This window comes from Mus caroli, unplaced genomic scaffold (genome assembly GCF_978045245.1).
Source record: "Mus caroli unplaced genomic scaffold, Mus_caroli_1 scaffold_2, whole genome shotgun sequence".
Taxonomy (NCBI): domain Eukaryota; kingdom Metazoa; phylum Chordata; class Mammalia; order Rodentia; family Muridae; genus Mus; species Mus caroli.
In genome coordinates this window covers 46171905-46199214 of record NW_028227257.1, presented here as the reverse complement: position 1 = coordinate 46199214, position 27310 = coordinate 46171905, and positions in this window count along the sequence as shown.

Here is a 27310-nt window from a genome sequence, read left to right as displayed (position 1 = left end):
TTTTTGTCTTATTGATGGTGTCTTTAGCCTTGCAGAAGCTTTGTAGTTTCATGAGGTCCCACTTGTCAATTCTCGATCTTACAGCACAAGCCATTACTGTTCTATTCAGGAATTTTTCCCCTGTGCCCATATCTTCAAGGCTTTTCCCCACTTTCTCCTCTATAAGTTTCAGTGTCTCTGGTTTTATGTGAAGTTCCTTGATCCACTTAGACTTGACCTTAGTACAAGGAGATAGGAATGGATCGATTCGCATTCTTCTACATGTTAACAACCAGTTGTGCCAGCACCATTTGTTGAAAATGCTGTCTTTCTTCCACTGGATGTTTTTAGCTCCCTTGTCGAAGATCAAGTGACCATAGGTGTGTGGGTTCATTTCTGGGTCTTCAATTCTATTCCATTGGTCAATTTGTCTGTCACTATACCAGTACCATGCAGTTTTTATCACAATTGCTCTGTAGTAGAGCTTTAGGTCCGGCATGGTGATTCCACCAGAGGTTCTTTTATCCTTGAGGAGAGTTTTTGCTATCCTAGGTTTTTTGTTATTCCAGATGAATTTGCAGATTGCACTTTCTAATTCGTTGAAGAATTGATTTGGAATTTTGATGGGGATTGCATTGAATCTGTAGATTGCTTTTGGCAAGATAGCCATTTTTACAATGTTGATCCTGCCAATCCATGAGCATGGGAGGTCTTTCCATCTTCTGAGATCTTCTATAATTTCTTTCTTCAGAGACTTGAAGTTTTTATTATACAGATCTTTCACTTCCTTAGTTAGAGTCACGCCAAGATATGTTATATTATTTGTGACTATTGAGAAGGGTGTTGTTTCCCTAATTTCTTTCTCAGCCTGTTTATTCTTTGTGTAGAGAAAGGCCATTGATTTGTTTGAGTTAATTTTATATCCAGCTACTTCACCGAAGCTGTTTATCAGGCTTAGGAGTTCTCTGGTGGAATTTTTAGGGTCACTTATATATACTATCATATCATCTGCAAAAAGTGATATTTTGACTTCATCTTTTCCAATTTGTATCCCTTTGATCTCCTTTTGTTGTCGAATTGCTCTGGCTAGGACTTCAAGTACAATGTTGAATAGGTATGGAGAAAGTGGACAGCCTTGTCTAGTCCCTGATTTTAGAGGGATTGCTTCAAGCTTCTCACCATTTACTTTGATGTTGGTTACTGGTTTGCTGTAGATTGCTTTTATCATATTTAGGTATGGGCCTTGAATTCCTGATCTTTCCAAGACTTTTATCATGAATGGGTGTTGGATCTTGTCAAATGCTTTTTCCGCATCTAACGAGATGACCATGTGGTTTTTGTCTTTGAGTTTGTTTATATACTGGATTACGTTGATGGATTTCCGTATATTGAACCATCCCTGCATCCCTGGGATGAAACCTACTTGGTCAGGATGGATGATTGTTTTGATGTGTTCTTGGATTCCGTTAGCAAGAACTTTATTGAGGATTTTTGCATCAATATTCATAAGGGATATTGGTCTGAAGTTTTCTATCTTTGTTGGGTCTTTTTGTGGTTTAGGTATCAGAGTAATTGTGGCTTCATAGAATGAGTTGGGTAGAGCAACAATTTCTTGTGACTCTGAAGGTACCACTTTGTGGTGGGCAATGTTGTCCCTGAATGCACCTCAAGATGTGATAGCACATTAGGCCACATGATCAGCTGATGAGAGGTAGGAGAATGTGTCTCCACTGTCCTAGTTAGGGTTTTACTGCTGTGAACAGACACCATGACCAAGGCAAGTCTTATAAAAACAACATTTAATTGGGGCTGGCTTACAGGTTTAGAGGTTCAGTCCATTATCATCAAGGTGGGAGCATGGCAGTATCCAGGCAGGCATGGCACAGGAGGAGCTGAGAGTTCTGTCTTCATCCAAAGGCTGCTAGTGGAAGACTGACTTCCAGGCAACTAGGGTGAGGATCTTAAGCCCACACCCACAGTGACACACCCATTCCAACCAGGTCACACCTATTGCAACAAGGCCACACCTTCAGATGGTGCCACTCCCTGGTCCAAGGATATACAAACCATCACATTCCACTCCCTGGTCCCCATAGACTTGTTCAAAAACATGAGTCTATGGGGGCCACACTTAAACATAGCATAATGCAAAATGCATTTAGTCCAACTTTCAAAGTTTTCATAGTCTATAGCAGTCACAACAATGTTAAAAGTCCAAAGTTCAAGGTCTCTTCTAACATTCATCCAACTTAATTAACTGTAATCTCCAAAGCAAGGCAGGAAACCAGCTGGGCAAACTCCAAACTCTGCATCTCCATGGCTGATGTCCAAGCGGTCTTCAGATCTCCACTCCTTTTTCATCTTTGTTGACTGCAACAAACTGCTTTCTCCTGGGCCACTCCCTGTTAGCGGCTTTCCTCAGCATGTGTCCTATGGCTCTGGCATCTTTAACATCTTTGAGTCTCCAAGGCAATTTCAATGTTACAGCTTCTTGTTTTAGTGTCTGGGATTCCACTTGATCTTTTGGACTCCTCCTAAGGGCTGGCATCACTTTTCCAGCTCTGCCCTCTGTAGCACTTTAAGCTCAGGTTGATCCACTCCACTACGGCTGCAGTTCTTGGTGATCACTCCATGATACTGACATCTCCAATACACTGGGATATTCCACTCCAACTAGGCTTCACCAATAGCCTCTCATAGGCTCTCTTCAGGGTGCCAAGCCTCAAATCCTTTGCATGACCCCTTTAGTCCTGGGCCATCAACTACAGCTGAGGCTTCACCTTCTCCAATGGCCTTCCTTGGCCTCTCACAGTGCTAAGCCTCAGCTTCTCTCCATTATCCCTTCATTCCTTCACAAGCAGTACCACCTGAGTGACTCTTACACATTACCAAGTCCAGCCGCAGCATGAGGTGCAACCTTGGGTATCTCTGGAACACAGCTTCTTTGTGCTCCCAGAAAACAATTTCCAGAAGATTTCACCTCAGTGATGCTTGTCTCTTCTTAATCACTGCTAATTCCTTAGCTCCAGCTAACCAGCATCAATTTTCCCAGTAGTTCCTTCCATTCTTAACTCTAGAGCCAGAGCCACATGGCTGAAGCTGCCGAGTTCTGCTGCTTACAGGAACTAGAACATGATCCCCTTGTACTATTACATTATCACTAGCTTTATGTTTTCTAAATCCTTCACTGCCTAAGCTTGGCTATCCTGGTTCTTGCTCTGTAGATTGACCTTGAATGCAGAGATCAGCATGCCTGTCTCCTGAGATTAAAGGTGTGTACCACCATGCCTGGATTTAATTTAGCTGGGTAGGATCTTCCCCCAAGGTCCCACTCCCTTAATCTGTTATCTCCTAGAACACAGGAATTTGTTCCATTTCACTTCCTGGTACCCCTTTAATACTCAAACCATATATTTTATATTTTTCCTTTCTAAGCTTGCTATGCTTATTCAAACTTCTCTTCATAAGACTTAACCAGAGAACAAAGTCTCTGCTGGGCTTTTTTGAAACTTCTTTTGTCAATGCAATTAATGCAATTAATCCAAATCTCTTCACCTTAGCCTCAGGCAGACTTTTCAGACAATGGCAAAAAGTAGCCACATTCTTCACCAAAATACCACAAATATAGTCTTTATGCCACATTCTGAAATTCTTCTCCTTTGAAATCTCTTGGGCCAGGTCAACACAGTTCAAATTACTCCCAGCAACAAAGTCTTCCATATTCCTATTAGGATGACCCATTAAGCCCCATTTAAAGCATTCCACTGAGTTCCAAATCCAAAGTCCAAAAATCCACATTCTTTCAAATAAAAGCATGGTCAGGCCTATCACAGCAATACCCCACTCCCAGTACCAACTTGTCCTAGTTAGGGTTTTACTGCTGTGAACAGACACCATGACCAAGGCAAGTCTTATAAAAACAACATTTAATTGGGGCTGGCTTACAGGTTTAGAGGTCCAGTCCATTATCATCAAGGTGGGAGCATGGCAGTATCCAGGCAGGCATGGCACAGGAGGAGCTGAGAGTTCTGTCTTCATCCAAAGGCTGCTAGTGGAAGACTGACTTCCAGGCAACTAGGGTGAGGATCTTAAGCCCACACCCACAGTGACACACCCATTCCAACCAGGTCACACCTATTGCAACAAGGCCACACCTTCAGATGGTGCCACTCCCTGGTCCAAGGATATACAAACCATCACACTCCACTTTCTCACTGACCATTCTGCTAAGGCAATTAAGTTATATCCTCCTAGGGTGCACCCTCTGGCTCCACTGCCTAGGGGACAACTTGCTATCTTCCTGTCTTCAAATTACTTGTCCATATTCATTGTTGTCTTTCTTCCATTGATTGCCTTCCAAATAACTACTTGAACCCACACCAATTTGAAGAAAATCTGGACTAAAACAATGTTTTATTGGCTCAAGATTGATGAGAATATGGAAGAGGTGGATCTGAAAAGCTGATGAGATCATAGCATGTGGCTATGTGGGTCATCAAACATGGACACATAAGAGTAAGATGAATTGGCAACAATATTAGTAGTTCTTTCTGCCTCTTGTGACTAATGAAAAGATCTGGAAGTGTCTGAGATAGAGATGACAGAGGAAGAGAAAATTGAAAAGGGACTTAAAGAAACTAGTAAAACTATAATGGCTGAGCTGCTCGCAGGATGGATTCTGGACACAAACTCTAAGGAAGAAGCCCATGGACATAACTGGGCTAGCAGCCTTGCTTAGGGCCCTGAGGACCTGGATGGGAGTTGTCCCAGAGAACAACTGATAAGCCTGAGTCTGGTCCTTCTGGACAGAACATCTATGAAAGCTTCCTCTTTCAAATGGGCTTCTTCATTCCTCTTACTTCTCATTCAGTCACCCATTCCTAACACCAATTGCTCTGACCAATTGCTCTGAGAAAGCAATACGTTGCTTAGAAGTCCTTACAGGAATAGAAGGTTAATTCTAAAACATATTTTTCCCTTTGGGTGCTTTTCAACTGTGGGTGTGTTGACAAAAGCGTGTATCTTTGTATTCCTTGCTTCTTGTTTCACAAAGGTAAATATTCTGTGTAAAAATTTCATATTATTTATATTACAAATACATTTTTTGAGGTGAGGGGAAGAGCCCTGTCTATAATTGCACTGGGACATTAAGGATGCACTGGGATAGTCTTAGGCCAGCTACAATGTGTAGATAGATTAATGGTTTAAGATATGGCTTGCCTTATATCTTCGTACACATGTGTGAATGAAAACATGAGACAGAAGTGGAGAGATATAAAAGGAAGAAGAAATTCAGAATGAGAGAGAGAAACAGAGAGAGACAGAGAGAGACAGAGAGAAAGGGAACATCATATAGCGATCTGCTTTGGAAGTCCTTTGTGACACACCTATGCCTTATAGGTTTTTTCCTTTGCACCCCCTCCCCCTTGATGCACATGTGGTTTATATTTTATCTTATCTGCTTCGAGCACTAGTCTATAGCTCAGTTCTTAGTATATAGGAAACATGAAATGACTTTTCAACACACCAGGGGAAGATTTTTCATTTCAAATACTCTTTAAAATTGTATTTCTCAATTATTGCAGTAAACACAGATTATTTCTGTCTTAATAGCTTTTTGATTGCTGTGAGAAGATGCAATGGTCAATACAACTTATAAAAGAAGGTGTTTATTTGGGGTTTGTCATTTCAGATGGTCCGAGTTCAGAGTTATCATGGCAGGAAACATGGCAGATGGCAGACAGGCAGTTGCTAGATCCATAGCCAAGAGCTTACATCTCAAGACTCGGCTACAAGGAGGAAGAGCACACTGGAAATGGCCTGAGCTTTTGAAGCTTCAAAGCCTGCTCCAGTGACATACTTCCTCCAACAAGGTCACACTTTCTAATATCTTCTAAAACAGTTCTGGCACCTAGGGAGCAAGTATTCAGACATATGACACTATGGTGGCCTTTCTCACTCAAACAATAATTTTCTTCATTGTTTATTATTTTAATTTTATAATTAAAATTTATGGAATACTTTTTTGCTTGTCCATTTAGGCATAGAAACTTGATCTCTTCTATTCTGCATTATATGGAATCTATTAACATTACCACTTATGCTTTCTTCTGTAAAATAGGCTAATTTTAAGGTCCTCCCCATATGATTATTATGAAAGGTTAAAATTGAAATTAAATCAAAAGTTAAATAGTATATTCAATGCAAAGTCTCTGAGCCCAGGTGAGTGCTCACTTCAGGTTAGTTGTCTTTCTGAACCCTCTTAGGGCAGAGATAATATTCCACTTTACTCATGGACAAAGAGGAGATACTCTTTTAAGTGAGTTGAAAGCACATTACCCAAAGATGGTGCAATGGACAGTCGCATACAGTGGATTCACACTGATCATTGGTATCTGATGTCAAAGGCATTTGCTTCTGAAGACACAAATGCCAATTGTTGTAGCCATATTTAGGACATTAGGTTGGCTTTACACCTTCTGGTGAAAGCATGACAGTTCTAATGAATTAGACAGGAAACGTACCCAGACTCTAACCATACACTTCATTTAAACAGATCTTCCATGGGTTTTGTAGAAATGTGAAGTATTTTCATTACTGTGGTTATGGTTTTATTCACACAGAGACACATAGACACACAGACACACAGACACACACACACATATATAAAACAGGCTATGTTTTAGAGATCCACAGTGGGCGGTACTATTTTAGTATTCTCTGGAACACTTATGATGTTGGATCTAATTGTCTAAAGCTGGTCAATAGGGGCAGGCCTTTGAGGTTATAACTGGCTCTTGGTTTTTGTTATGGCCTTTCTGCTTCTTGGTTTACCATGATGTGAACATCCTCTGCCACTTATTCCTGATACCGTGAACTTAGCTGTTCCACCCTAATTTTCCTCTCCCTAATGTACTGAAAGCACTTAAGCTGTGGTTCAAACTAAATCTCTTCTTTCTTAAGTTGCTCCTGTCAAGTGTTATGGTAAAACTGTTGCAAAAACAACTGATGCAGATAATTGCTACAGAAAAGAAATTGTTGGCATTAAATCTGACCATGTGATTCTTACACTATTGGAACTTGTTTGTGAGAGGAATTTGGAAGAATTTGGAGATGCAGGCTAGAGACAGCTTTGAATGCTATGACCAGAGGATAAGGGGAACTTGGGGAGGTTGAGAAGATCAGAGGCCTGATTGAAATTCTGAAAGCAAATGTTCATGAAGTTTCATAGGGGATGCACTGAACTGGGAAACAGGCAAGAGGCCATTCATGTCACATCTGAGCAAAGAATTGTCTATGCTTTGACTGTGTCCTGAAAACCCAAGTAGACTGAATTTAAAAAAACAAAACAAACAAAAACAAAAAAACAAAAAAAAAAAACCTAGACGAGTTAATTTGGTGGAAGAATTATCAAAACAACATAGATTTTACCATGGTTATTGATGGAGGAATCTAGCCAGGTTTATAGTGAGGATTCAAAGTCAAAAGGAGAAAAGAGAGATTTTTAAGAAGTGGAGCTTGGATAGAAAAGGAACACAGTCAAAGGAGTGTGTAAAAGGCAGCAGTTCTTACAGAGATGAGCTTTTCATGATTTGTCACTCTGACTGGGTAACCTTCTGCTGAAGGAGTCACGTGTGCTTCTGTAAATAACCCCACATCTATGCTTTTATATGCTTTTATATGAACCCCAATAAGATCATGGCTTTGCAAAGTTGGGTAGAATTTACTAATTGGGTAGAACTGTTCCTTTAGTTTGCTATCAGTGGCCTGTATAGAATGAAAAGATATTAATACATTTCTTTTCAGAGAAAATCCCACAACACCTAAGTAAGTAGCTAATAGGCATATGTGGTTTCTAAGATTTTCAAATGTGGCTATTTCAGCTGAATAATTACATTTTAATTGAATTTTAATTTTCATTTAATTAACTTAAATGGTTTTAGATAACTAATTGCTGCCATTTTTATAACAAATTATATTATTTTTAACCACTAGTTTCACCTGAAGTGTTGATAGCTCTTGAAAACTTTTAAACAGTTAAAATGTTATTTATTTGTAGCACTTTAAACTCCATGTCTAATAATCTACTGACATTGTACCATACTCTGGGACACTTTAGTTTGAATCAAGCTTTTCTTTTGACTCTGTGATGCTTTTTCTTCTGCCTCTTAATGGCTGGAGATGCTTAGGGGCAAGGCCAAGACCACCTCTGTTTAAGATCTGTGTTGTATTCTAAGTTTATCTCACCCATGCCTTTCCCATATCGGTGACTGTTGTAAAAAATTTTAATCTCAATCCAGGGTTTCTACCTCACCTTGATAAAAGACATACAACTTTTTATGTCTGTAGGCTGTAAGCATCTTTGTTTACCAATCAAAAATAATCTGGGGGCAAGGTCACACAAGGTCACTTGGATCTATGTGCAGACTTTCTCATCCCTGGTTTAGGAACCAGTGTTAGCATTAGAATACAAGCAGCATCAAGCTAACCCACTACAGATGACTCCAACTTCTTCAACACACACCATTCTTTAAGACTTTTGAGATACACCATGCTAGAAATTACACATGTGACTCCTTTCATAATTCTCAGTCTCTCTGGTAGTTTTCACATCACCAAATGGCACCAACCTAGTTGGTAAGCCAGAAATCCGGTGCAACTTTTGGCACCTCCATCCCCTATAAATCCTCATGTTTGTGTCATCTCCTAACATAGTTGATTAAACTTGGAAACTGCCACTCACATTTGCTCGTCACATTTTATGTCATTTGATGTTAACTCTTTCTATAATCAACTCCTGCCTGAAACTTCTAGAAGTTTCTACACAATTACACAGATGTATATGAACAGAATTTTATAATGTGTCATGTTCCCATCAGCCAATAGCTATTATGGTGTTTACAGAATCAAGTATTCTATTTTCCAGCTTTATCCTCCAGCTCCCATGTTAGACAAAATTGATCTGGCATTTCACTAAAAACCAAGCTTGAGTTTTTAAAGATTTTTTTTTCATTAAAGATAACCTTCTTGATTTCCCCAAACTACAGCTGGACTGTGATATACATTTCATATGAAATAATCTTGCTCCTTTTGAGCACTTATCACAACTGTAATTAATAGTTTTTAATAGTGCCTGTGTTGTTGAGAAGTATCTAGGTACATGCATGTAGTAAGTACTAGATCAATGCATGTGGATTCCTTACTTAAGGGAAAGCTATCTAATTAAGTCATGGTGGTCTTTGTGAACTCCACTGCCTTTCAACAATCTCAGGGTTAGGAAATTGATGGGAGAAATATGTTAGGTAACTGCTCATTTGCTTGTGGTCTTAAAACGGTGAATTCTTCTGTGAATAAAAAAAATATAAATTACTGGAAAAGTGAGAATTTTAGAACAAATTCTTGATGAACCCCTTAACATGTCTGCTTCTGCAGGTGCAGACGACCATCTAAATGTTTGGAATATGCTAAAATATCTAAATATGCTGCAAACGATTCACTTACCATTTCTAAGTATTTCTACCTGAATGTCCTCTCCAAATATCATAGTTAACCTATTGATAATGCTCTGGTTGTTACTTCATAGAAGAATACACTTCTTCATAGAAGAATACTCTTGCCAGACTCCCACCAAATGCCATTAAGAGCCCTGGTTCCTGGTTTCCTGCCAGTCATCAATCCTTCTGAATAGTCTTTGGAATCAGATGTCTGTATGCGTCAGGCCATTGTACGCCAGCTTGCTTTATTCAAAAGTAGTACTTGTTCTATTTCTTTGCCTTGTTTTTAAACATGGACCCTGCTGTTTCCACACAGGAAGGAATAATGAACACTTCTGAGTTTCTATGAGACTCTTTCTCTTCTACTATTAATTGCTTAGCTGACCTTGTAACTAGACTCCTCTTTGATCTGGTAATTTCTCATTTCATGCTTGCAGATGTTTTCAAATGTTCCAATATTTTACCTCCCTGGTGAAGTGGACTCCTTGTGGTGCTTACATACATATTTATCTTGGCCACCACGACTGCATTTGATAATTTTTTTCTAGGAACAAAAGTGATTAAGGTTGGTGATGAGAAGGAATTCCAGGGTGTGGTGATATCAGTTTGAGACATTTGCATTGGGGTATCTCCTTCTATACTACTAACTAGCAGAAAGAGGTTAATATGTTTACCCATTGACTTTATAAGTATATACTAAACATATGTTAAAAAGTAAGTCCACTAAATGCAACTTAAAAGAACTGATTTTGAAAAAATTAATGTTTTATAATTGGTGGTGGCACTTGCCTTTAATTCCAGGAGGAATTAAACTTGGGAGGCAGAGGCAATTAGATCTCAGAGTTCTAGGCCACTCTGATCTACAGAGACAGTACTAGGATAGCCAGGGCTATACAGAGAATCACTGTCTCGAAAAACTAACTAACTAACTAAAATTATATTCTTAACGTTAACAGGAAGGAGCTGTATGTTGGTTGTGCATGCCTGTAGTCCCAGCACAAAGAGGATAGATGACACAGAATCACTAAGTGTTCCAGGCTAGTTGGGGCTACCAGATAAAGCCCTTGTCTCAAAAAATAACAAAAACAAAACCCAAAACTCAAAATTAACTAAACGTATCAACATAATAAACACTGAAATAAACATAGTGACTAAGGATATTATTGCAGTATAGAGATTTATTGTTTTTAATAATTAAATTGTCAAATGTCTGGAAATACTTAAACTCCCCTTTGATCAATGGCTTCAGAAGAATTGTTTTTATTTTCTTAGCTCATATAAACCTATGGTTATTTTTAATCAATTTATGTCAACATCAATACATTAAACATTTTAGAAATATTTTTTATTTTAAAGGAAAATTATGGCTCAATTATTAAACTTCGACTTTGAACAGTAAGCATCAATTTAGAAATTGAATAAAATAGTTTCTTAATATTTAAAAACAGGAAAAGATGATTGTAATAGCAATAATAAAATAATATCTTTTAAAAGTCTGTTAGTAGAAGAAAATATATTTAAGACTGAGTCATAGGTAAGTCAAAGGTCTAAGGTTTGTAAGTGCATATGGAATGAACTCTACTAAAGCTATCTCAATTTCAGATCAAAGTTTTGGTCAAATGGGAATGTACTAATATGGAGGGAACACAGGAGTATCTATGGTAGAACTTTCTTTAGAAATAGGTGTCAGCTTTTAAAATGATGCCATCTCTGTATGAATCCATTTGCTTTTCCTATAATAATGTGCCTAAGACTGGTTCTGTTGTAAAGAATAGAAGTTTATTTGGGCCCATTGTTATCCAGTTGAGTAGTCCAAGAAGAATCGATCATATCTGGGTTTCTAGTCAAAGATGTGTACTGCTCCAACTCATAGTGGAAAGTAGGAGACTAAAACACATGTGTGTAGGAGGCCAACTACACGGGGTATGAGTGTTTTATATTCAGTGGTTCACTAAATACCCATCCCATTCTGATAAGTCAGTATCAGCTGGCATTAATCCCTTCAATGAGCTGAGCCTTCAAAAGCTCAAGAACTGCTTCTACTCCTACTCCTACTACTTCTCAGCAATGTCACAGCCACAGCTTTACATTTGAACATTCAAACTTGGCAGGGCCAGATCCAAGCCACAATACATTCTCAAATAATGGTGATGAAACTCAAGGATCTGACAGATTCTATGGCCATTATAGCTTTAGCTGTTGTAAAGAGCTGAGTGGCCATTTGTTCCAGTGGTTTTCTGTATTAAAATAGCTTCTGATCAGTGCCCCTAGACACACCTTGCCTTCACTGGGCACCTTCACATTGCCCTCACAGCTGCATTCAAGCCCTGGATTTAACCAAAGGACAGAGGATGCCACTTGCTTTTGGCCTCAGTATTGTGTCTCTTACCTGGACCATTTCACTTCATTCTCTTCTGTGAACCTTCAGGATAACAACCTAGTTTCAAAATACCCTAAGTGTATGAAATGAAACAATATATGCTGTAACCTCTGAGAGTTTGATAGATATTGTTTTCTAGAAGACTCTTTTGGTAAGTCCTGTACACTAAGCATTGCCAACAGAAAGTCCAGCAAGACTTTTGGATCTCTGCCTTTCTAAGTGAAGATCTTGGCCTCAGAGCATTTGGGCATCTCAGGAGAACAGTGAAGAGAGACAGGAACAAGGTACTTCCACTTCATTAGCATTAGCCTGCATAGAGCTCTACAAGCAGCCCGGAGTTTAAGAGTTTTATTTGGAGGTGTTTTTGCTTCATTTCTAAGGACCACATTCTTCTTAAAGAAGACACTAGCATCACCTGTATCTCACAACATGTATGTATTGAGCCCTGGGGAATAGGATAGGAATATTACTGCCATTTCATCTATTCTGTGTTCCCCTTGGGATTTCCTGAACTTTCACTCTTCCTTAAGACAGAACCAAGAAACAAAACTTTATCAAAACCCAGAGAAATCTTTAATAATAAAAGTTTCTTTAAAGTAATATTACAGTCACAGACAATTGTAATAAACGATACAGAGAAACCCTATATAATATCTATGTACTATCTGCCCAGAACTGAATTTATTAATGTAGTAGCTCATTATAGCTCTAAAAGAAAACAGCCAGAAATCCCTGCCAATAGAGTAAAGAGTGTAATAATTCTACCATCATAGGGTCCTCCTACCTCATCTGTTACCCCTGCATTTCCCTTCATCCTTCATCCTGACTCTTGGGCACAACTAGTACCCACTTCATTCCTACACTCAAAGAGTATAAGAGGATGGAATCCTATTATTACATAACACACCCTATTGGTGGTGTCTTTTCTTCCTTTTGTATCACGCCAAGTTATGGCATATATTGGTTTATTACTTTTTACTGTCAAGTACTATTGGGTCAGAAGTATATACCATGATTTATTTAGCCATTTGCCAATTAAAGGACACATGTATTGTTTCCAGTTTTAGGGCAAGAATAAATGGGCTATGAATCTGGCAAATCAATTGGCTATGTATAGGTTTTTGTATGAACCAAGGTTTTCATTTTTTTCCCAATAAATCTCAGGGTCCAGGTTGTAGCTACATTATTAGTGTTATGAAAAACAAGCCAGCCCACAGCACCCAGAGGAGGCTCAAATCCCAGGTGCTCTAGTATGCCCAGGATTCCAGGAGCTTGATCAACCAGGTTCTCAGTGTCCAAAAGACTTGACTCTCAGGAACTCTGACACACCCAGAATCTCAGGATCACAGAGACAGATGAACTCTGAGGAGTTCTGACACAACCAGAATTACAGAAAGGACAGGCTACAGTCAGATATGTCAAGGGCATGTAGCACTAGAGATAAGCAACAGAAACCAAGGTTACTTGGCACCATCAGAACCCAATTCTCCCACCATAGTAAGTACTGGATGGTGTCATCACACCAGAAAAGCAAAACTCAGATCTAAAACCACTTCTCATGATGATGATAGAGGACTTCAAGAAGGACATAAACATTTCCCTTAAAGAAATACAGGAGAACACAGGTAAACAGGTAGAAGTGCTTAGAGAAAAAAACACAAAGATTCCTTAAAGAATTACAGGAAACACAGTCAATCAGGCAAAGGAAATGAACAAAACCATCCAAGATCTAAAAATGGAAATAAAAACAATAAAGAAATCATAAAGGAAGACAACCCTGGAGTTAGAACACCTAGAAAAGAGATCAGCAGTCACAGATGCAAGCATTACAAACAGAACACAAGATATTGAAGAGAGAATATTAGGGAAAAAGATACCTTAGAAGACATTGACACAAGAGTCAAAATGAAAAAGGCAAAAAGCTCCTAACCCAAAGCATCCAAGAAATCCAGGACACAATGAGAAGACCAAACCTAAGGATAATAGGTATAGAAGAGAGTGAAGATTACCAACTTAAAGGACCAGAAAATATCTTCAACAGAATTCTAGAAGAAAACTTCCCTAACCTAACAAAGAGATGCTCATGAACATACACGAATCCTACGGAACTTCAAATAGACTGGACTAGTAAAGAAATTCCTCCAGTCATATAATAATCAAAACACCAAATACATTAAATAAAGAAAGAATTTTAAAAGCAGTAAGGGAAAAATGTCAAGTAATATATAAAGGCAGAACTATCAGAATTACACCAGACTTCTCACCAGAAACTATGAAAGCCAGAAGATCCTGGGCTGATGTCATACAGACCCTAAGAGAACATAAATGCCAGCCCAGACTACTATACCCAGCAAAACTCTCAATTACCATAGACAGAGAAACCAAGATATTTCATGACAAAACCAAATTTATACAATATCTATCCACAAGTCCAGCCCTATAAAGGATAATAGATGGAAAACACCAACACAAGGAAGGAAATTACACCCTAGAAAAAGTAAGAAAGTAATCTTTCAACAAACCTAAACGAAGATAGGCACACAAATATAATTGCACCTCTAACAACAAAAATAAGAAGAAGTAACAATCACTTTTCCTTAATATCTTTTGACATCAATGGACTCAATTTCCCAATAAAAAGACATAGACTACCAGATTGGATACGTAAACAGGACCCAGCATTTTACTGCACACAGGAAATGTACCTCAGTGACAAAGACAGACACTACCTCAGAGTAAAAGGTTGAAAAATGATTTTTCAAGCAAATGATTCCAAGAAACAAGCTAGAGTAGCCATTCTAACATCGAATAAAATCGACTTTCAACCAAAAATTATCAAAAAGGATAAGGAAGGACACTTCATACTGGTCAAAGGAAAAACTACCAAGATGAACTCTCAATTCTGAACATCTATGTTCCAGATGAAAGGGCACCCACATTCATAAAAGAAACTTTACTGAAGCTCAAAGCACACACTGCACCCCACACAATAATAGTGAGAGACTTCAACACCCCACTCTCAGCAATGGATAGATCATGGAAACAGAAACTAAACAGAGACACAGTGAGACAACAGAAGTTATGAACCAAATGGATTTAACAGACATTTATAGAATATTTCATCTTTAAGCAAAATAATATACCTTTTTCTTAGCACCTCATAGTACCTTCTCCAAAATTGACCATATAATTGGTCACAAAACAGGCTTCAACAAATACAAGAAGATTGAAATAATCCCATGCACCCTATCAGATGACCACAGACTAAAGCTGGTCTTAAATTCCAACAAAAGCAATGGAAAAACACACGTTCACATGGAAGCTTAACAATACTCAATGATAACTTGGTCAAAGACAAAATAAAGAAAGAAATTAAAGACTTTTTAGAATTTAATGAAAATGAGTCACATCATATCAAAACCTAGGGGACACAAAGAAAGCAGTGGTAAGAGGAAAACTCATAGCTCTAAGTGCCTCCAAAAGGACACTGGAGGGAACTTACACTAGCAGCTTGACAGCACACCTGAAAGCTCTAAAACAAAAAGAAGCAAATACACCCAAGAGGAATAAACAGCAGGAAATAATCAAACTCAGGGCTGAAATCAACCTAATAGAAACAAAAAGAACTATACAAAAAAGTCAGTCAAACCAGGAGTTGGTTCTTTGAGAAAAGCAACAAGATAGATAAACCCTTAGCCAGACTAACCAGATGGCACAAACACAGTATCCAAATTAATAAAATCAGAAATGAAAATGGAGACATAACAACAAAAACTGTAGAAATCCAAAAAACCATCAGATCCTACTACAAAAGTTTATATTCAACTAAATTGGAAAGTCTGGTTAAAGTGGACAATTTTCTAGACACATACCTGGTGCCCATGTTAAAACAGGATCAAATAAACCATCTAAACTGTCCCATAACCCTAAAGAAATAGAAGAAGTCATTAAAAGTCTCCCAATCAAAAAAAGCCCAGGACCAGATGGGTTTAGTGGAGAATTATATCAGATCTTTAAAGAAGACCTAATACCAATACTCTTCAATCTATTCCACAAAATAGAAACAGGTGGAGCACTACCCAATTCATTCTATGAAGCCACAATTATGCTTATACCTAAACCACACAAAGACCAAAGAAAGAAAGAGAACTTCAGATGAATCTCCCTTATGAACACTGATGCAAAAACACTTACTAAAATTATTGCCAACTCAATCCAAGAACACATCAAAATGATCATTCACCACAATCAAGTAAGCTTCATCCCAGGGATGCCGGGATGATTCAATATATGGAAATCCATCAACGTAATCCACTACATAAACTCAAAGAAAAAAGCCACATGATCATTTCATTAGATGCTGAAAAAGTATTCAACAAAATTCAGCATCCCTTCATGTTAAAAGTCTTGGAAAGATCAGGAATTCAAGGCCCATACCTAAACATATTAGAAGCAGTATACAGCAAACCAGTAGCCAACATTAAATTAAATTGAGAGAAGCTTGAAGCAATCCCACTAAAATCAGGGACTAGATAAAGCTATCACTCTCTTGCTATCTATTCAATATAGAACTCAAAGTTCTAGCTAGAGCAATAAGACAACAAAAGGAGGTCAAAGGGATACAAATTGGAAAGGAAGAAGCCAAACTATCACTATTTGAAGATTATATGATTGAATACTTAAATGACCCCAAAAATTTCACCAGAAAACTCCAAAAGCTGATAGACAACTTCAGCAAAGTGGCTGGATATAAAGTTAACTCAAACAAATCAGTAGCCTTCCTCTACTCAAAGGATAAATAGCCTGAGAAAGAAATTAGGGAAATGACATCCTTCACAATAGTCACAAATAATATTGCATACCTTGATGTGACTCTAACCAGGCAAGTGAAAGATCTGTATGACAAGAACTTCAAGTCTCTGAAGAAAGAAATCAAAGAACATCTCAGAAGATGGAAAGATCTCCCAGGCTCATGGATTGGCAAGATTAATATAAAAAAAATGGACATCTTGCCACAAGCAATCTACAGATTCAATGCACTCCTCATCAAAATCCCAAATCAGTTCTTCATAGAATTAGGAGGGGCAATTTGCAGATTCATTTGGAATAACAACAACAACAACAAAAAACCCAGAATATCGAAAACTATTTTCAACAATAAAAGTACTTCTGGGGGAATGACCATCCCTGACATCAAGCTGTATTACAGAGCAATAGTGATTAAAAACTGCATGGTATTGGTACAGAGACAGGCAGGTAGATCAATGGAATAGAATTCTCTTTAACTGGAGGTCAGCATGTAGAAGAATGCAAATTGATCCATTCTTATCTCCTTATACAAAGTTCAAGTACAAGTGGATCAAGGAACTCCACATAAAACCAGAGACACTGAAACTTAGAGGAGAAAGTAGGGATAATCCTTGAATACATGGGCACAGCAGAAAAATTCCTGAACAGAACACCAATGGCTTATGCTCTAAGGTCAAAAATCAACAAATGTGACCTCATAAAATTGCAAAGCTTCTGTAAGGCAAAGGACACTGTCAATACAACAAAAAGGCAACCAACAGATTGGGAAAATATCTTTACCAATCTTACATCAGATAGGTTAATATCCAAGTTATACAAAGAACTCAAGAAGTTAAACTTCAGAGAATCAAATAACCTTATTAAAAATGGGGTACAGAGCTAATCAAAGAATTCTCAACTGAGGAATACTGAAGGGCTGAGAAGCACTTGAAAAAATGTTCAACATCCTTAATCATTAGGGAAATGCAAATCAAAACAACCCTGAGATTCCACCTCACACCAGTCAGAATGGCTAACATCAAAAACTCAGGTGACACCAGATGCTGGCAAGGATGTGGAGAAAGAGGGACACTCCTCCATTGCTGGTGGGATTGCAAGCTGGTACCACCACTCTAGAAATCAGTTTGGCGGTTTCTCAGAAAATTGGACATAGTACTACCTGAGGACTCAGTTATACCACTCCTGGGCATATACCCAGAAGATGCTCCAACATGTAATAAGGACACATGCTCCACTGTGTTCATAGCAGCCTTATTTATAATAGCCAGAAGCTGGAAAGAAGCCAGATGTCCTTCAACAGAGGAATGGATACAGAAAGTGTGGTACATTTACACAATGAAGTACTACTCAGTTATTAAAAACAATGAATTCATGAAATTCTTAGGCAAGTGGATGGTACTAGAAAATATCCTGAGTGAGGTAACCCCATCACAAAAGAACACACATGGTATGCATTCACTGATAAGTGGATATTAGCCAAAAAACCTTCAAGTAACCAAGATACAATTCACAGACCACATGAAGCTCAAGAAGGAAGACCAAAGTGTGGGTGCTTCAGTCCTTCTTAGAAAGAGAAAAAAAATACTCAAAGGAGCAAATATGGAGATAAACAGGAGCGGAGACTGAAGGAAAGGCCACCCAGAGACTGTTCTACCTGGGGATTCATTCCATATACTGTTACCAAAGCCAGCCACTATTGTGGGTGCCAAGAAGTGCATGCTGAAAGAAGCCTGATGTGGCTGTCTCCTGAGAGTCCCTGCCAGAACCTCACAAATACAAATGCAGATGCTCACAGCCAACCATTTGACTGAGTGTGGGGTCCCCAATAGAGGAGTTAGACAAAAGTCTGAAGCAGTTGAAGGGGTTTGCAAACCCATAGGAGGAAAAACAATATCAACCAACCAGACCCCCAGAGCTCCCAGGGACTAAGCCATCAACAAAGGAGTACACATGGCTCCAGCTGCATATATAGCAGAGGATGACCTTGTCAGGCATCAATGGGAAGAGAGGTCCTTGGTCCTATGAAGGCTTGAAGCAGGGGGAGGGAAGATGGGATATGGGGTTTCAGGGAGCGGGGTAAACTGAGAAAGAGAATAACTTTTGAAATGTAAATAAAGAAGATATTCAATAAAAATGAAAAAGGAAAGAAACAAAAACAGCCTAGAATATTATCAAAGAGATTATACTGTACCAGCAACCTACAATGACTATAGGCTGGTGCCTCCCCTCCATCATTTATTGCTGTCACTGATATTCTTTTCTATCAGTATTCAGTGGAAGCTCACTGTGGCTTTAGCTTACATTTTTCTGGTGGCTAATGATGCTCAAAAGTTTTTCACAGCAGTCTTTTGTAAATGAAATATGTATGTTTATAGCACACACACACACACATACACACATATAAACTTTTTAAAACATTACTTTTTATTTTCATGTGCATTTGATTTTATGTGTATTCAAGCAGGATTTTTTTTTTTTTTTTTGCCTACATGTATGTCTGTCCAGTCCATGTGTGCTTGGTTCCTACAGAGGCCAGAAGATGGCATTGAATCTCCTGCAATTGGGATTACAGGCCATTGTGAGCCATTGTGTGAGTTCTCAGAATCAAACTTCCATTTTCTGAAAGAACAAGCAGTGCCCTTAGCTGAGCCCTCTCTCCTACCATGTATTGGTGACTTTTCATAGCTGTGACAAAAGTAATTGACAAAAGTAGCTTGGTGGAAGGAGGACTTCTTTGGCTCATGTTTTCAGGTGATGGAGTTTATGGTTGCTTGGCTTCATGTACTTGGGCAGGACACCATGGCAGTGAGAGACCAGGCAGAGTGTCTTCTTCACCATCTGGTGACTGGGAAGCAAAGAAAGGAAGTAAGAAAAATGCCATGGACAATATACCCCCAAAGGTGTCTAGCCAGTGACCTCTTACTCCTAAGTCCCATATCCTAAAGCTTCAAGAACATTTTCAAGTAGTTCTGCCATCTCTCTAGCTAAGATCCCAGGACATGATCTGAGGGAGGCACTTTATGCCCAACACATAATGATATCATTTAAGAGCTGTAAGTACTGGATGATGTTCCACTCTACTTAATGAACTCCAAATTAATTATAACCTGAGAGAGGGAAGAGAAGGTAGGAGAGAGGGAAGGAAAGAGAGAAATAATAAATAATAAAAATAATGTTTCATCTTGAACTTGGGACTCCTGGATTAATTCCTGTGGTGTTTGAACAGATCAGGGGTAGCATGCTCACTCTGCATTCCCTAGGATAACAGACGAGTCTGATATGATTTATGAGAGCATGTCAGGAATGCAGTGGTGCCCCTACGAGTTATCTAGTTCTCTGGCACCTACTGAAAACTCAATTGCTGAAGACTTTCGCGTACACAGATATACAAATATATGTCCATGCACAAGTGTTTGATGTATAAAGGTGTTTTATTAATAGTGACTACACATGTAGTAATGGTGATTTCCTAATATACCAATACAAGTGAAAATATTCACCTAGCCCCTTCATTTCACTCTCTTTTTTCTACATTTAGGCAAGGTCAGATCCATGAATAATTACCGTTAGTTATAACTGCCTATAGGATTGCCTACAGCAGCAGACTATACGCTCTTATAGCTTAGGAACAAAAATCCCACTAAGAATGGGTTTTCTTGGATCTATTCATCGTGTGTGTGTGTGTGTGTGTGTGTGTGTATACATGTGCACAAAGGCATGCATGCATGATTGCTCTTTCACAACAGGACACTGATTAATAAATTAGAGTCAAACTTTGATGGCCATGTTTTAAAATGACTAAGGAAAAACCTACATTAGATGACCCTGACAGAACACACTGGGAAAATATATCTGTGACATTCTTCCTCCAAAGTATGAATATAGTCCCAACTTATCAACAAGATCTGAATCAACCAAGAGTAAGAGGCTAGTCACAGTTTTCAAAGAAAAGCAGAATGAGTTCCAGATTTAAGAAAATGTGCTTGGAATAAAATCTGAAAAGATGTAGTCTGCAGAGATGAAAAACACCTCCCATGTAGAACTGAGACAGGTTGGTCTTCAGAGACTGCTGTGTGTGCTGCTGCCAATCAAGGAAAACATGGAGGGTAAATTAATTAAACCTTGAGTTTCCAGTTTTTCATCATCTTCCTTTGGATTTATGCCTCACACAGAGGCATAGTTCTTTGGAAATAAATGCCTGGTTATGTAAGATCCCCTTAAAAGTTTAAACAACAAAAGGTGTGTGTGTGTGTGTGTGTGTGTGTGTGTGTGTGTGAGAGAGAGAGAGAGAGAGAGAGAGAGAGAGAGAGAGAGAGACAGAGAGACAGAGAGACAGAGAGACAGAGACAGAGGCAGAGAGACAGAGACAGAGGCACACAGAGAGAGAGAGAGACAGAGAGACAGAGAAAGAGAAAGAGACAGACAGAGAGAGAGAATAGGCAGATTAAACAACCTGTAAATAACTGTTATACTTCTATAAAGGGCATTTGGAAGATTTTCCCCCCTATGATTCTCAAAACTTTTCTCCAAGTTTGAATTTATCTCATTCTGAAATCCATCTCTTACAAAACGTGTAACACAAGCCATTCGATGCACCTCATGGTTCTCATGATGATAAAGTCAGGGAGTGAGTGAGTGAGTGGTAGCTATCATTTGAACCTTTGCAGTTGAAGACACAGAAGCTCAGGTGAAATGGTGAGATCTGGAGGATATTGAGGTGGAGGCCCTGGAGATGTTTGCTGATGGGTTTCTAGAAGTTTGAGTTAAGAGAAGCTTGACCAGTGCCTTGTCTATAGAAAGTAGGGTTTCCGTGAAACCTTTCCAAACCAGAAAACAGTTTGAGAGGAAAAGTGAATGACTATGGCAAATCAGACCTGCCATGCTCATATGTGGGGTGGAGACCTTGGATGTCAGGGGCTGTACTTACCGAGGTAGAGAGATTTGGTGGGTATGGGAAGAGATGGGATAAACTAGGAAACTGCATAGAAACGGGATTTACCTGTTACCTTGACTTATCTTTAACAGTTAAGAGATGCTATGTCCTGACTTTATTAAGAAACCTAACCTTTCCCTTTAAATGTAGAAAAGGCAAGAAAGGTGATGGCCATGTCCAGGGTGTTACACCACTTGCCCTCAGGTGTGCAGAGACAGATGGAGAAAAGGAATTTAGAAGTCTGCTCCAGGAAGAAAGCACTGAAGAATGTATCTAACAAATAAAGAAGAAAGGAAGAGATGTCAATTTAGGTAGTGACTTGTCGATTTAAAATACAGCTTGCAACTTGGAATGAGAGACTAAATGAAATCGACAGAGGCAGTATAATCTTAAACAAAACAGGACAGAACATTTGTAAGGACTATATCTTATTCCCAGACACTTCTATCTATCTTATCTTATCTATCTATCTATCTATCTATCTATCTATCTATCTATCATCAATCTATCCACCTCCCTGTTGCCATGCCAGGGTCCAGCAACCTTTCCACAGATTCCCACTCCCATACTTCTCCTATGCCCAATGCCCAAATCAATGAAGTCACTTGACCATGGATTGATGTTGCTTAAACCATGAACCAATTTGTGTCTTTTTTCCTGCCCACTGATTTCTTAGTTATTTTGTCATAGAATGCAGAGCAGCCTGATACAGGGTCTTTGTTGGATTTTGATCATATGGATCTGACTGTGGAAAGTATGGGATTACAGTGTTTCAGAAGTTAGTGGCAAACCTTTTCAGAGCTGCTGCTGAGAGAAGAGAGAGCTAGATGGTGGACTTTGTGGAGAATTCCATTTCCTCTGTAGAAATCAGCACAGAGAACTGTGATCGAACAAAACTTATTCCCAGATAGCAATTGTGTTTATTACTATATGATATGAAGTTTAAACTAGCAGATGGAACAGCTGTTGAAAGAACAAATTTGTCATGATGACTGGTTTATGGCTTTATCACAGCATAAATTATAACAAGAGATAGGGAGACTGGTTCGCTGGGAACACCACTTGTCTCCAGAGGTGCAAAGCCCTTGTCTCTTTCCAGCAAGTATTAAATTTGCTGAGCATAAGGTCTGTGATCTATGTCAACATCTCTCACATCTCAGAGGAAACTGGATTGGTCTGATATGAGTGGCAAGGGTCATATGTTGGCCTAAGGCCTCAAGTCCCCATCTGAGCTTGTCAGTACTGCTTTTCAGTCACCTTGCTTGGTGTACTGCTGACATCTTGATGCACAGTTAGAAGCTTACTGTTCCCGAGAGGCAGGAAGCTGCTGCTACATTCCTTCTTGGCTATGCCAAATTGAATAATTTAATGAGCTGTCTTAGCTGGTGCCCTGAGACGTGTGGTGGCACATTTGTTTGAGTCATACTATTAAGACGGAAGCTGAGTGTCTTGTTCAGCTCCCCGCTAAGGCTCCCTGTCAGCAAATTAAGTGTGACCAGAAGTCCATTTGTACTAGACAATCAATGGAGAGAAGACTGCAAGGGGTCTCTGCATTTGCCTAGAGGCATCTCCAGGAGACCATTGCTGATGTTCCATGTGTTAGGCAAACACTGTTGTAAGCCACGCTGTTTCTGAATGCTTTATATGTTCTATATATGTCAATCGGAAAAGGCTGCTGTTAGCTGCATCTGACCTCTGGGTCAAATTCAGCATCTCCTTCTCCTTGTTCTTCCCCAGATGCTCCTTTGAGTCTCTTCTCTTTCATCTAGTGTCTCCACCCAACAAGCCAAGGGAAGTGAGGTAACAATAACTTGCTGCATTTTACCTGGCCCACCCAGAGAAAAGTCTATTTCTAGGCAAATGCGGAAAACCCAAACCTAGAGGAATGCAGCGGGCCCTTTAATCTAGCATCCTCTGTGCCCTGCACAGCCTAATGTTTAATTTGAAAAACAACCTGAAAATAGCACGAAAGGAAACGTGGAATTTGCATAGCTATATATATGTTTAAGATAGTCGTTTGGAAAAACACTGTGTCGGAGGAGAGCTGACCCCTTACTTGAAGCTGCCCGAATTTTATGGACTCCTCGGAGATAAGGCGTGTAATTTTGAGTTGAGTGATGGTTGCGTTTCCGCACTGTAGTCTTGGTATTAAGGAGGTGGATGTGCAACCCTGTCATTTCTGAAAGCTGGGCGCTGATACTCAGAGTGCTTTAACAAAACAGTGAAATGATCCTGGTGGCAGCAATTCGGTATATTTCTAATACTCCATCCTGGGTCTAATTTCCAGACCCTGAATGAAATCTTGTTTTCTCATTAAAAAAAAAAAAAAAAAGAAACTTTTTCCCTATTTACCATAGTCATTCACTTTTCTCCTTAAAAAGTTTCCTGGTTTGGAAGGGTTTCACTGAAACCCTACTTTTAGTAGATGAGGCGCTTGGTCAAGCATCTCTTAACCCAGCTGTCTACAGATGAATTTTTCAAATCATTTAGAGGCTGCATTTCATTACCAAAGCACTATGTTTCATAACTAGAGAAGACTGCCAAATATCTTGGTCATTACCAGCTTCCTGATCATTCCAGGCTGAAGGTAATTGTCCCTCCCAGGCTCATAAGGTGGACACTTGGTCTCTAGCTGGCTGTGCAATTAAGGATGCTGCAGAAACTTCAGGCAGTGGGAGCTAACCGGAGGAAGAGAGACCCTGGGAGTAGGCCTTTGTAGGTAATACTTTCTTTCCTGTCTCACTCAGATGCCTCCTGTCTAGCATAAGGTGATTTTCTTTTGTGATGCCAAATGTTCCTGTCACTGTGGTGCTCTGGCCAGGATCACAAGCTGAGTGATCTGTACCTAGCCATCTACATATGTAAGCAAAATAAATTTCCCTTGTTTATGTTGTTTATATCTGGTGTCTTGTCATGCAGTGAACTAGCATACTAGTTTTTCTAGCATGTTCACAATCTTTTGAAACAATCTTACTGACAGGTATAACTTAAGCTCTTCTGATTCAGTGAAAATTCTTCTGCAGGTCCAGGAGTTAGGATAGAAAGCCCTATGAGCTCACATGCTGAAAACAACCAAGTGAAGATTTAAAAGAGGTATGTTTGAATACAGGAAAAGGTTGGGAATTTTGTGGCCTTCTAAAGGGGTCTGTGGATGGTCATTAATGCGGGTGGAAAAACAAAACAAAGCAAAACACTATTCATTATTCCTCAAGCTTTAGTTAATGTAGTATCTCTGAAAACTTGTCATTATTATTTAGAGACAGGGTTTCTTCTGTATAGCTTTGACTGTCCTGAAACTAGCTCTGTAGACCAAGCTAGTCTTGAACTCACAAGAGATTTGCCTGCTTCTGCCTCTCAAATGCAAGAGTTAAAAACATGCACCACCATCACCTAGTGTATTTCTCTGAATGATAAACATGACTTACAATGCACAGGCATACCAATACTCACGCATTATAACAAAGTTCTTGATTTTGACAAGGGAAGACTCAAAAGATTCTTGATGCTCATTACCTTTGGAAATTAGGTAAATACAAGACCTACTGCAAGATCCTCCCATTAAAAAATTCAATAAAGTATGACTAGTGTAGCACACCTAAAATATTGTTATAATGATTGGACTACAGCTGGTCTCTTAAATAATGTTACATGTTTTATGTAAAATTATTATTCTAACACACAGTTGTGAAAGGATACCATTGTGTACAGATGGAATGATTCTTCCAGTGAGATACTTGTGATCTGTGGTATTGGAGTTGGGGGAGGGGTATGGAAGATGATATTAATGGGATGACAGAGTTTGGGAGAGAGGGGCTACTTGAACCTCTGCTTCCTTCTTTTGGTCCCATGTCCAGAGCTAAATGGCTAAATGGTCCTTTTGAAATACATACAGAGTGAAAAAGAGACCACAGGGGTAGGTGACATGTGAAGAAGTTTCCTAGAGGTGTAACTTGATAACCATTGTTCAAGCTAAAGCTGCAGCTATCCCTGCTGTTCTGCATCTTGTTCATTAAGAACCAAGTGCAGTAAGTCTAGGTTCATATTTCCTCCGAGTGCTCCCTGGTCAGCCAGACTAACTTAATAAACCAGCTCCACGTCCCACAAGAGATCTTGTCTCAAAAAATTAAGGAGTAGGGTCATTGAAGAAGACATCCACGGTTCATTTCTGGCCTCAACGTGTGAAGATTTACATAAAACTATGCACATTGATAAGAACAAAAGAAATATTCTTTATTTGGTAATAGGTTTTTTTTGGCAGGATTTTTTGACTAAAAAAAAAAAATTCAAATCATCCCGAGTAATACTTATTATCCACCTGTTGCTCCGTCAGCCCATGTGCTGGTCAAGTCTCTGTATTTCTGAAAATCAAGATAGTGACTCACATAACAAGAGTGTGAACATTGGAGCAAATGTGTAAAAGGTATGGGTCTGTACCTGACCTTTTGTTGCTGTTGCTATGTAGTTAAATTTTAAATAGTATAATTATTTAACTGATAAGATATTTCTTTATATACTCATGACATTACACACAAGAGGAGGAAGCTTGTCATAAAAAAGCTGGTTTTTGTTTGGATAGTATCTTCTGGTTCTGCAAAATGGATGGAGCCTGCATGAGTCCATATAGCACTCCCCTCTCTCTGTCTGTTCCCACTAGGATCTGGCCAGTTTGCATTGACAACTCCTCATCCCAAGGCCTTTGTGCCTGTTTTGGAGGGGTTTAGAGTGAACAAGCGCTGGCAGTCACCATTGAAAAGTCAACTAGTGCTATGCAAGGTAGTGCACACCTTTAATCCCAGCACTTGGGAGGCAGAGGCAGGCAGATCTCTGAGTTAGAGCCCAGTTAGAGGTCTACAAAGTGAGTTCTGGAATAGCCAGGGTTACACAGAGAAACCCTGTCTCAAAAAAACAAAAAACAAACAAAAAAAGTCATAAAGCTAAAGATCTTTATGCCATACAGATTGAGTTTTGAGAAACATGTTAGCTTGGAGGGTTTTCTGGTGTGTGTACTTACTCGATTGTGTGCATAATTGTGTGTGTGTGTGTGTGTGTGTGTGTGTGTGTGTGTGTGTTTGGTTAGAACAGCTCAGAAATGCATAATTATAATTTACCATGTTCAAATCTGAGATTTTGGCTATTATGCAAAACTGGCAGAGGTTGGTTTGTAGCTTTTTTAGTGTCTGGGTTTGCTCATTTCCCTCTGGTTGGTGTGGGGAGAACTAGAGGCCTCTGTTCTGACCAAACAACCACAGCACAAATAGGCCCAGAGCCTGGGACTATACAAGGACAGTGAACTGAGGGGGTGGGGTGGCTAGGGCAGCCAGGCACAGAGCCTGAGAGCAACAGGGCTTCCCTTACCTAAGGGTGCTCTGGAGAGGACTAAGGCAATTGTGTGAAGTTGCACAGCAGAGGCAATTCCACTGCCAGCTGTGAGTGTATGTGTGTGTGTGTGTGTGTGTCTGTGTCTGTGTGTCTGTGTCTGTATGTGTGTTCCTTTGGTGATTATGTTTCTGTTTTCCATCAGAGATCTTTTTTCTTTCTCACTTTCAGTCCCCGAGGTCTGAGGAAGCTGAATCTTTCTCTTGCCACCTCCCTTAGCTTTGGTGATGGTCATATGGTATATACATGACTATATAGACCACAGTATCTGCAGAACACTTGGCTTGGGATTTGACTTTATATACCATCTAATCAGAAAGAGTTAGCCCCATCCCAGGC